Genomic DNA, 11,041 nt, shown 5'->3' with positions numbered 1-11,041 from the left:
ACAGCAACCTCCAACTCCTGGGCTCAAGCAAGTCTCCTGCCTCAGCCTCCCAAGTAGCTGGGACCACAGGCGCCCGCCACAACGCCCGGCCACTTTTTGGTTGTAGCCATCATTGTTATTTGGCGGCCCCGGGCTGGATTTGAACCTGTCACCTTAGGTGTATGTGGCTGGCACCTTAGCCGCTTGAGCCACAGGCGCCAAGCCATGTGCACTGGCTTTTTAAACCAAAAGAGAGATGTGGTAGCTCAAGGAGGTACCAATTCTTGGCAAAGCTGTTAGGATTTAGAATTTTTTTCTTTTGAGACAGAGTCTCATTTTGTCTCCCTGGGTAGATTGTCCTGGCGTCATAGCTCACAGCATCCTCAAACTCAGGGGCTTGAGCAGTCCTCCTGCCTCAGCCTCCCAAGTAGCTGGGACTACAGGCTAGTTTTTCTATGTTTAGTTGAGACTGGGAGTCACTCTTGCTCAGGCTCATCTCGAACTCCTGAGCTCCATGGGGAGCCATCTGCTTTGGCCTCTCAGGAGGCCAGAATTACAGGTGTGAGCCACCACACCCTGCCACGATTTTAGAATTTTAGTGAAATTCTAAAATAACCATAAAAACAATTCCATAGAACTCCTGTTCCCTTGTATCTACTGCCAGGGGAGAGGAGAAACAGTAGAGTCGGAATTACTTGTGGTGGGTGTTATCAGGTGTGTTCAGCCAGCCTGGGTGTGTGTCCTGCGCTCCAGCCACAGTAGAACAATTACCATTAAAGAAGGCGCTCCTGTCTTCTTAATGGGTGGCCTTATGTCTGAAACTCATTAAGGAACTTTTATGGTTTTAGAACCGAAAAATCCAAAGCACATTTTGTCATCACCGAGGACAAAGAAAAAGAAGATTATTCGGTATGAATAATAAAAATAGCTAAATAAACACACATGATTCGAATAGCCACAAAAACACATCTGGGCCAAGTTTTAGAAGCTTTATTGAGGGCATAGGAATAATGTCCTTAATGGAGGCAGCTTTATCTACGAGGAGGAAGGCAGTTGTCACAGAAGCCCCTTATCTTAATTTTTTTGTATGACCATATATAGAACGTTATCATTACTTAATATGTAGTAAGTACTGACCCTGCAATAAAAGTCATCTTTGGCTTTATAATAAATCTAATATTTCTAAATTTAGTACCCTGTTCGATTTTAGACCTGAACTTGAACTTTGGACATTTTCCTTGAATTGTGAAAGAAGACGTTCTGATTTCAGAATGCTTTTTACATTTTTTTTTTTTCCAAATGCTGAAATGTCATTTGCTAGGGCAGAAGCTAAAAAGGTTAAAGAAATCAAGGTTTTGGCATTACAGTCACTTAAAATTTTTGAGGATTTGAAGAATCTGGTAACTGTAAAAAGTGCAAACTCACCTTTAAGAAAGAGCAAAGATAATGCCGGGGAAGAATCAGGTGTTCCTGCAAACACATAGGGTGTCTGCGCCTGCTGAAGGCCCAGGGTTGGCCTCAGGACGGAACAGCTGGTTTCCGGAGGCTTCTCCATTGTATGTGGAAAGCGGTGTAGGTACTTTATTCCAAGTGTTCCCACTTAATGGAACCATGATCTAAGACTACATCTCCTTCACCTTTTAGAATGCAAATCCTGAAAGAGAAAGAGAATGTGATTTTCTTCAGCTGTCAGTACTTAGGGACTGCAGTGAATTTAGATTATGGCAGCAGTATATTCTGTACCAGAGCAAGTAGGCTGCTTTGTAATGGTTCCCTGGCTGGCAACAATCTGACTATAAGAAGGTAAGCAGTTTGTTTGTTTGTTTTATTAAATGATAACTATGTATATTAATGCAATTCTGGGGTAAAGTGTGGTGTTTGCACATACAATTTGAAATATTTCCATCGAACTGGTTAACATTGACTTCATGTCATTTTCTTAGTTATTGTGTTAAGACGTTCATATTCTACTCTTAGAAAGGTTCACTTGTACCCTTGTAAGATAAACCATAGAAGTGATCCCTCCAATCCTCCTCCCTCCACCCATTCCCCCTCCCCTCTCCCTCCCTCCTCCCCGTATTCTTAGGCTCTTATTAGGTTATAGATTTCATATGAAAGCTATAAATTAATTTCATAATAGGGCTGTGTACATTGGATACTTTTTCTTCCATTCCTCTGATACTTTGCTTTGTTTTGTTTTTTTGAGACAGAGTCTCTCTGTATCGCCCTGGGGAGAGCGCAGTGGTGTCATCATAGCTCACAGCAATCTCAAACTCTTTGGGCTTGAGGCTTTTTTTTGAGACAGAGCCTCAAGCTATCCCCCTGGATAGAGTGCTGTGGCATCACAGCTCACAGCAACCTCCAACTCCTGGGCGCAAGCAAGTCTCCTGCCTCAACCTCCCAAGTAGCTGGAACCACAGGCATCCGCCACAATGCCTGGCTATCTTTTGGTTGCAGCCGTCATTGTTGTTTTTGGCAGGCCCAGGCTGGATTCCAACCCGCCACCTTGGGTGTATGTGGCTGGCGCCTTAGCCACTTGAGCCACAGGTGCCAAGCCATGGGCTTGAGGCTTCAGCAATCATCTTGTCTCAGCCTCTGGAGTAGCTGGGACTATAGGTTCCCACCACAATGCCTGGCTATTTTTAGAGATGGGGGTGTGTGTCTCACTCTTACTCATGCTAGTCTTGAACTCCTGAACTCAAGTAATCCCTTTGTCTCGGCCTCCCAGAGGGCTAGGATTACAGGGGTGAACCACTGTGCCAGCCTTTTTCAACTTATTAATTAATAAAGAAATCAGTAAGATATTAAAGCCAGTTCAAAGAGTATTCGAGAAACTAGGATATTTACAGGAGGATAAGATGGCTAGTAGATACCCAATTAGATAAAGTCCAACAGAGTCATAAACTATAATATCTTAAGATTGTTTATTTTGTCACCCGGTATATGGAGCCAGCACCCTACTCCTTGAGCCACAGGTGCCGCCCAGTTTTAGATAGTTTTTCTGACATCATAATAGTTGTGCCTACGGGAAAGGACGGGTTGATCATATGGTTTCCCAGATGACAGTTATATTTCTCATTAGTGATCACTAAATGGTCATTCTGGTTTTATATGCCAGTATTGCAATGGATGAATAATGTATATCCTCCTTCCTGATGGAAAGATCTGCTCTGACTGAGCTGGGAACTCTGGGTTTCTGTGCCTACAAGGCCAGTGGTCAGACTTGGTCTGCAGAGAATTCACAAGTGTAATCTGACAGTCTTTCGTCTTTTCTTCATAGAGATGGGGTCTCACAATGCTCCCCTGACTGGGCTCAAACTCCTGGGCTCAGCTGATCCCCTCATCTTAGCCTCCCAAGTAGTTGGGACTACAGGTGCACCCAGCTCAAAGTCTTCTTCTTTTTTAGACAGGGTCTCACTATGTTGCCCTGGGTAGAGTGCTGTAGCATCACAGCTCACAGCAACCTCCAACTCTTGGGTTTAAGTGATTCTCTTGCTTCAGCCTCCCAAGCAGCTGGGACTACAGGTGCCCCCACCAAAACGCCCAGCTATTTTTTTGGTTGTAGTTGTCATTGTTGTTTGGCAGGCCCAGGCTGGATTCGAACCCATGAGCTTGAGTGTATGTGGTTGGCACCCTAACCACTGAGCTACGGGCGCTGAGCCTCAAAGTCTTTCTTGGTCACTCCCCCTGCATAATGTCTTTATGAGAGAAGAAAATACTTTTTTTATTTTGAATGTAACTTCATTTTTGGCCTGGACCCTTAATTTTTTCAGATCTTGAACTTTAATCATTTATGTACTTCTCTGGTTTTTGAGATACATTGTATTATTGAAAGAAGTTTGGGGAAAAGAAAAAAGTTCGCTAAACTCCAATGACTATTGATGTTTGATGATATAGTCAGGCAAATTATTCACCACTTGCCATCATTCTAAGGCAACTCAATTGCCAGGCAGAAGTTGGATGGAATACAAGGGAATATAGAACGTTTGTGTCTTTGTAAGGCAGTTTTGTTCCTTCCCCTGAGATAACTATCTCTCATTTCCTTCCTGGTTTTTAAATTCCCCGGCTATTTGTGGATGTTTATAGCAAGTGTTTTATGTTGAAGAAAACCCTGGCTGGCATTACTGTCAATCGTTCCTTCTGTGAAAAGCATTTTTAATCGGAATTAAAACTCTTTATTGTTGATGGTAGTTACACCACCCCTGGGTAGAGTCACACTGGATGCGGTGTATTTTGAGACAGTGTCATGCTGAAATGTGTATGTTTATGAATTACCTGTTTCATCTGTAATTGATGAACTGTCAAAGCTATTTCCTTGGAATCCTGGGGTTTGTAACAAAATCACCCAGCTCTCCTACTTAAAGTGAATTTAAATGAAGACAATTGCTGGGCGCTGGCTCCTTTCCTCTTTTCCTCCTTTCCAGATGCACTTGAAAGCACACAGCTGCTAGGTCATTTTCAAAATTGAACATCCCAGCCCGGTGCAGTGGCTCACACCTGTAACCCCAGCACTCTGGGAGGCTGAGGCAGGTGGATTGCATGAGCTCAGGAGTTCGAGACCAGCCTGAGCAAAAGTGGGACTTCAGGGGGACGCTGTCTAGAGGCACTCAAAATGGTGCAGCGTTTGACATACCGTCATAGGCTTTCCTACAATACAGCCTCTAACAAAACCAGGCTGTCCCGAACCCCTGGTAACAGAATTGTTTACCTTTATACCAAGAAGGTTGGGAAAGCACCAAAATCAGCATGTGGCGTGTGCCCAGGCAGACTTCGAGGGGTTCATGCTGTGAGACCTAAAGTTCTTATGAGGTTGTCTAAAACAAAAAAACACGTCAGCAGGGCCTATGGTGGTTCCATGTGTGCTAAATGTGTTCGTGACAGGATCAAATGTGCTTTCCTTATTGAGGAGCAGAAAATCGTTGTGAAAGTGTTGAAGGCACAAGCACAGAGTCAGAAAGCTAAATAAGAAAATGAAGCTTTTTTTGAGTAATAAAAATTAAGACTGAAAAAAAAAAAAAAGTGGGACTTCATCTCTACTAAAAATAGGAACATTGACGCAAGAGGATCGCTTGAGCCCAAGGGCTACAGCACTCTAACAAGGGCAACAGCTTGAGACTCTGTCTAAAAAAAAAAAATGAGCCAGGCATTGTGGTGGGTGCCAATAGTTCCACCTGCTCAGGAGGCTGAGACAGGACAATTGCTTGAGCCCAAGAGTTTGGGTTTTTTTGGTTGGGGGTGGACAGAGTCTCACTTTGTCACCCTCTGTAGAGTACTGTAACATCATAGCTCACAGCAACCTCAAACTCTTGGGCACAAGTGATCCCCTTGCCTCAGCCTCCCAAATAGCTAGCACTACAAGTGCCTGTCACAACACCAAGCTATTTTTTAGCGACAGGGTGTTGTTGGCACTACAAGGGCCTGCCACATGCCAAGCTATTTTTTACAGATGGGGTGGCTCAGGCTGGTCTTGAACTCCTGAGCTCAAGCAATCCACCCACTTAGGCCTCCTAGAGTGCTGGGATGACAGGTGTGAGCCAGAGCACCAGGCCTGAGCCCAAGGGTTTGTTGCTATGACACTACAGTGCTCTACAGGGCACCAGAGACTCTGTCTCAAAAAAAAAAAAAATGTCCTTTGAGCAAGAAAACATTAAAAGCCCTAGCCAGGCAGACTGAACCAAGATGAGGCCACTGTGTGTCAGTCCATCCAGGATAGAACCATCCAGGGAACCCGGACTCTGAGACTTCCTCTTCTGCTAACTAATGTGGAACCTGATTTATTCACCTGATTGTTTGGTGTTCCCACTATTGTCAGAAGCTCAAGACAAACAAGACACATATTTTCCCCCTTTTCAATCCAAGAAGACTTTGTTTCTGTACCTCATCTCCTTTCCTTTTAGAAGGCCTCTAAGAAGTGACTGGGACACGTTCTTTCTACCCCTGGATTTGAGGGGTGAGCAGTTTGCAAAGGGAGGCAGCTGCGGTGGGGTTTTGGAGGCAGAGAAGCAGAGCTCCACTGGGGTGCTGGTTACTTGCACAAGCCTGGAGAAGGTTCATGTTGGCTCATTCTGTATATCAGGGGGGATCTGTTTCCCTCTCATGCAGCACCCAGGTTTGGAGAATGGGTGGAAGAACTCCATGTGGGGTGGGGTGGATATGTACTTCTCAGAAGCAACCAACCAGCATTGGCATCAAGTGGCTGGGGACATCTACTTCTTGGGGTCAAACAGACGCCAAGAAGCTCTAAGATCTAGAATTCTCTGAACAATTTACCAAATTATAGATGATTCCCTTTAATTTTTTTTTGAGATAGTTTTATTTTGTCACCCTTGGTTGAGTGCTGTGGTGTCACAGCTCACAGTAACCTCTAACTCTTGGACTCAAGCAATTCTCTTGCCTCAGCTTCCTAAGTAGCTGAGACTACAGGCACTTGCCACAAGGCCCAGCTATTTTTTAGAGACAGGGTCTCGCTCTTGCTCAGGCTGGTCTCACTTTTGGCTCAGTCTGGTCTCGAAGCTCCTGAGCTCAGGCAATCCACGCACCTGAGCCTCCTGGAGTGCTGAGATTATAGGCATGAGCCCTGCACGAGGCCTTAATTTTTCTTTTTTAACTTTAGTTTCTGGGTCATCAGAAAGAGTGTTTCTTTCAGACTTAAAAACCTACTATGGGGTGCCTGTAGTCCCAGCTACTTGGGAGGCTGAGGCAAGAGAATCGCTTAAGCCCAAGAATTTGAGGTTGCTGAGAGCTGTGACGTCACGGCACTCTACCCAGGGTGACATAGTGAGACTCTGTCTCAAAAAAAAAAAAAAGAAAGAAACAAAGGACCTACTATGCCACTCCTCATTTACATTCAGATTCTCCACTAGGACTTTGAACCCCAATAAACTGTGCTCTTGTAGCCAACGGCTCCGGCTCCGCAGGAAAGAGAGCCACATCACATCCTGGTTTCACTGAATTTGTTTCCCAGGGCTGCCCTAACAAATTATCACACACTCGGTGGCTTAAGACAACAGAAGTTCATCCTCTCACGGTTCGGGAGGCCAGCCTTCCAAGATCAAGGTGTCCGTGCTCCCCCAAGGCTGGGGGAAGGCTACTCCCTGCTTCCTCCCAGCGCTCCTCGCCTGCGGCAGCCTCACTCCCACTCCACCTCTTTCGCCTTCTCTCCTCCTCTCCGTGTCCCTGTGTGTCCTCGCCTCTTCTATGAAGGACACAGGTCACTGGAGTCAGGGCCCATCCTTATCCAGTCTGACCTTAATCAGGTCACATTCTCAGGTTCTGGGTGGAGGTGAAATGGATACTATCCTATCTTAATGAGATTGGCTTTTTATTTAGTTTCTTGTAAGGAACAGACTGTCTCTAATTCCTTGCAACAAGGGGAGACGATGCAGAGAGCCAGGGTTTGCCGGAAGCAGCCCGCGGGAGGGTGGGAGTGGGGTCCGGGACTGAAGCTCCTCACCTCTCCCGACCCCAGGGTCCCCTCTCAGTCAGCACCCTGGTTTCCGGACCGCTCCCTGCTCACCAGACTCCCGTCCTTCTGTTCTGCATGTCTTCTCTGTTTCCACTTTCTCATCCTACCCTCACTTTTTTGTTTATTATGAAGAGAAGGAAGGAGAAGTTTATTCATGTGCTGATGAAATTACCCTCACTTTTTTTTTTTTTTTTTTGCAGTTTTTGGCCAGGCCGGATTTGAACCCTCCACCCCTGCTATATGGGGCCAGCGCCCTACTCCTTTGAGCCATAGGCACTGCCCTACCTTCACTTTTTGATTGATAATTCAGACTTCCTCCTGTTATCCTTCCAATCCTTCCAACGTTTGCTAGCCTCTCCACCACCACCACCTGTTGGCATTAAGTCTTACTCTTTCCTGTGGACTATTCAATCATTGAGGATAGGGACTTTCATATGTCTTATTTATTTCCTAACAACATACATCATACCCATGCTTGCCCATATATGTATATATATAATTTTTTTTGAGACAGAGTCTTACTTTGTCACCCTTGGTAGAGGGCTGTGGCATCACAGCTCACAGCAACCTCAAACTCTTGGGCTCAAGAGATTCTCTTGCCTCATCCTCCCCAGCAGCTGGGACTACAGGTGCCCGCCACAATGCTGGGCTTACTCAGTTTAGTCTTGAACTCTTGAGCTCAGGCAATTCACCTGCCTCTGCCTCCCAGGGTGCAAGGATTACAGGCATGAGCCACTGTGTCTGGCATATATGTACTTTTCTGTTTTTTTGAGACAAGGTCTTACTCTATGACAAAGACTGGAGTGCAGTGGTACAATCATAGCTCACTACAGCCTCCAACTCCTGGTTTCAAGTGACCTCCCTGTCTCAGCCTCCTGAGTAGCAGGGACTATAGGCATGCACCATCACATCTGGCCAATTTTTTAAATTTTTGTACAAAGTCTCGCAAAGAGTTTGTTCAGTCTGGTCTTGAACTCCTGGCCTCAAGTGATCTTTCTACCTCAGCCTCCAAAGCTGCTAGGATTAGGCTTGGTGCCTGTAGTTCAGCAGCTAGGGCACCAGCTACATACACTGGAACTGGCAGGTTCGAATCCAGCCTGGGCCTGCCAAACAACAATGACAACTACAACCAAAAAACAGCCAGGGTTGTGGCAGGTGCCTGAAGTCCCAGCTACTTGGGAGGCTGAGGCAAGAGAATTGCTTGAGCCCAAGAGTTTGAGGTTGCTGTAATCTGGGACGCTATGGCACTCTACCCAGGGTGACATAGTAAGACTCTGTCTCAAAAAAAAAAAACCTGCTAGGATTACTGGCAAGAGGCACTGCTCTTGGCCAGTTACGTTTATTATTTTAACAGCTTTATTGAGGTATGATTAACATACAATAAACTTCATTTAAAGTGTCCGGCTTTGATAAGCTTTTATATATGTATAAACCCGTAAACCTCTCCCCAATGTCAACAAAGAACATGTCTGTCACCCCTAAACATTTCTGGTGTCTCTTTACAATCCCTGCTTCCTATTCCTCCCTACCACCCACCATCCTTCTTTCTATGGAAGACTAAACTCTGTATTGTATTCAATACCATCACTCATTAACCAGTCCCCATTGTATGAATGATTTTTCCATTGTTCCTGGTTTGCTTTTGTCTTTTCCTTTACAAACAGCGCTGCTGTAAACATCCTTGAACACAAATCCAGGTTCAGTTATTCTCTTAAAGACATAAGGTTCTTGCTGACATTTCTGGCTATTGCATTCTATAGAGTGACAGTTCCGACTGTTACTCAGATGACACATCAGATTCCTTTTACGCATCACTTCAGGTCTTCTCGGCCTCACCTGTCACTTTCCTCAACCACCAATGAATGCAGTGATCATTTCTGCCTAGACTCCAAAGGACTCCAAGCTGGCGTGTGGTGGCCACACCATGTCTTTCTCCGGGTTTGCCGCCACTTCCCTCCTGCCCTGGGGCTTCCTTATTGACACAGGTCACAGCAGGACCCCAGCTTGGCTCCCACCCAAACTTGTGCAACTGGGAGTGCTGGGGGAGGGGGCAGTTAACAACCCATAACCTCCCAGAAGGAGAATCCTGGGCCCACCTTAGAAGGGATTGGAAAGGTTGCTTCTTTCCCCTCTCTCCCCGGCACACTGACCATCCTGTGATGCAGGGTAGAGGACAGTCCCCCAGGACAGAGCAGTCAGCCAGATTTAGCAGCGCCATTTAATAATAACGCGTCTTCCTCTCAGTAGTCACTCATCTTCCTTTGCGGTCTCTCTCCCTCAGTCCCCAGCTCCTGCTCCCTGAAATCGCACTCCCTAATAAATTAGTAGAGTTGTAAGCCTTTGCCTCAGGCTGTGCTTCCTGGGGAATCCAGGCTAAGGCCGTTGGTATTTTCCACATGATTATACTGACTTTAAATTAAGCCATCTGTAAATCTTCCTAGTGATCAACTGAATACTGAGATCTTGGGATTGTAAAACACGGTACGTGGCAATGCAGGCCTGTTCCCTACCTCTCAGGATGAGAGAGTTATAGAACATAAAGGGGTCCAAGAAGCCGCAGAGACTTTGCCACAGGCATTTACTACAGGCAGACCAGCCCGGCCTGTGATCACCCCTCCCTGTTCTCTCCTAGGTGCACTGCAACTGGCTCTCACCCCAGCTGTTCCTCTGACATGATGCCTCCACCATGTCACACCCAGTGCTCAGGCGTCCTAGTCCCGGCTTCCTTGTCTCCCAGTAGCATTTGGCTCAGTGAACATCTGTCTTCTTAAAACATGTCCTTCTCCAGGCTTCTGTACCAGAGTGGCCTCCACTCTGTACCTCAATGGCGGTTCCAGCTCTAGCCAGGGTGCTGGGATCTCTCCTCTGCCTCCTCTCTTTCCTATCTGTGCCCTCTCCCTAGGTCACCTCATCCAGTCCCGTGGCTTTAGACACATCCCTTGGCTGCTGACTTTCACCTATCTTCTGCCCTCGCCTTCTTCTTGAACCTCAGACTCCAACTCTCAACTCATTTCTACGTGGATGTCTAAGAGGCCAGTGTAACTTAACATCTCCAACCCGGAGGCCCCTTGACTTCCCGTCCACCGGCTTCTCCTGAGTCTTCCACAGGTCAGGTACTGACTCCACCATGCACACACTCGCTCCTGTCCTGGAAGCAGATGCCACCGTAACCCCTCCTCTCCTGTCCTCATCCTCTTCCCTTAGCCAGTTCTCTCCAGGGTCCATGCTCGACAACCCATCCCAAATTCCCCGCACACCCCCACTGCTACCAGGCTGTATCTTTCTTCCCTCACAAGAGACTTCTAACTCACCTCTCAGAATTTCTTGAGCCCTCCAGAGGCCCCGGGGGCCGCTCTGCAGCCACAGCCTGCACCACCCCCTCTTACTATTTTTTTTTTTTTTTTGCAATTTTTGGCAGGGGCTGGGTTTGAACCTGCCACCTCTGGCATATGGGACCCGCGCCCTACCCTTTTGAGCCACAGGCGCCACCCAACCCCCTCTTACTTAATGGCTCTGTGGTTGCCGGGTAAGTCGATCTCGTTGTGCTCCAGTTTCCTCATTTCTAAGATGGGATAATGATAACACTGCTGCCTAGTT

General features: G+C 46.5%; 1 pseudogene across 1 annotated transcript; it reads left to right on the top strand.

Annotated features, from left to right (window-relative positions):
* Positions 1 to 4,566: 4,566 nt before the first annotated feature.
* LOC100966652 lies at positions 4,567 to 4,998 on the top strand (annotated as a pseudogene). Its single transcript, XR_001161101.1, has one exon. The product of XR_001161101.1 is annotated as a 60S ribosomal protein L34 pseudogene (transcript).
* Positions 4,999 to 11,041: the final 6,043 nt, after the last annotated feature.

Source organism: Otolemur garnettii, unplaced genomic scaffold (genome assembly GCF_000181295.1).
Source record: "Otolemur garnettii isolate 467f Iridium unplaced genomic scaffold, OtoGar3 scaffold00018, whole genome shotgun sequence".
In the NCBI taxonomy this organism is placed as follows: Eukaryota; Metazoa; Chordata; class Mammalia; order Primates; family Galagidae; genus Otolemur; species Otolemur garnettii.
Note: the sequence above shows the minus strand (reverse complement) of the source record. Positions and strands in the feature narration are given on the sequence as shown.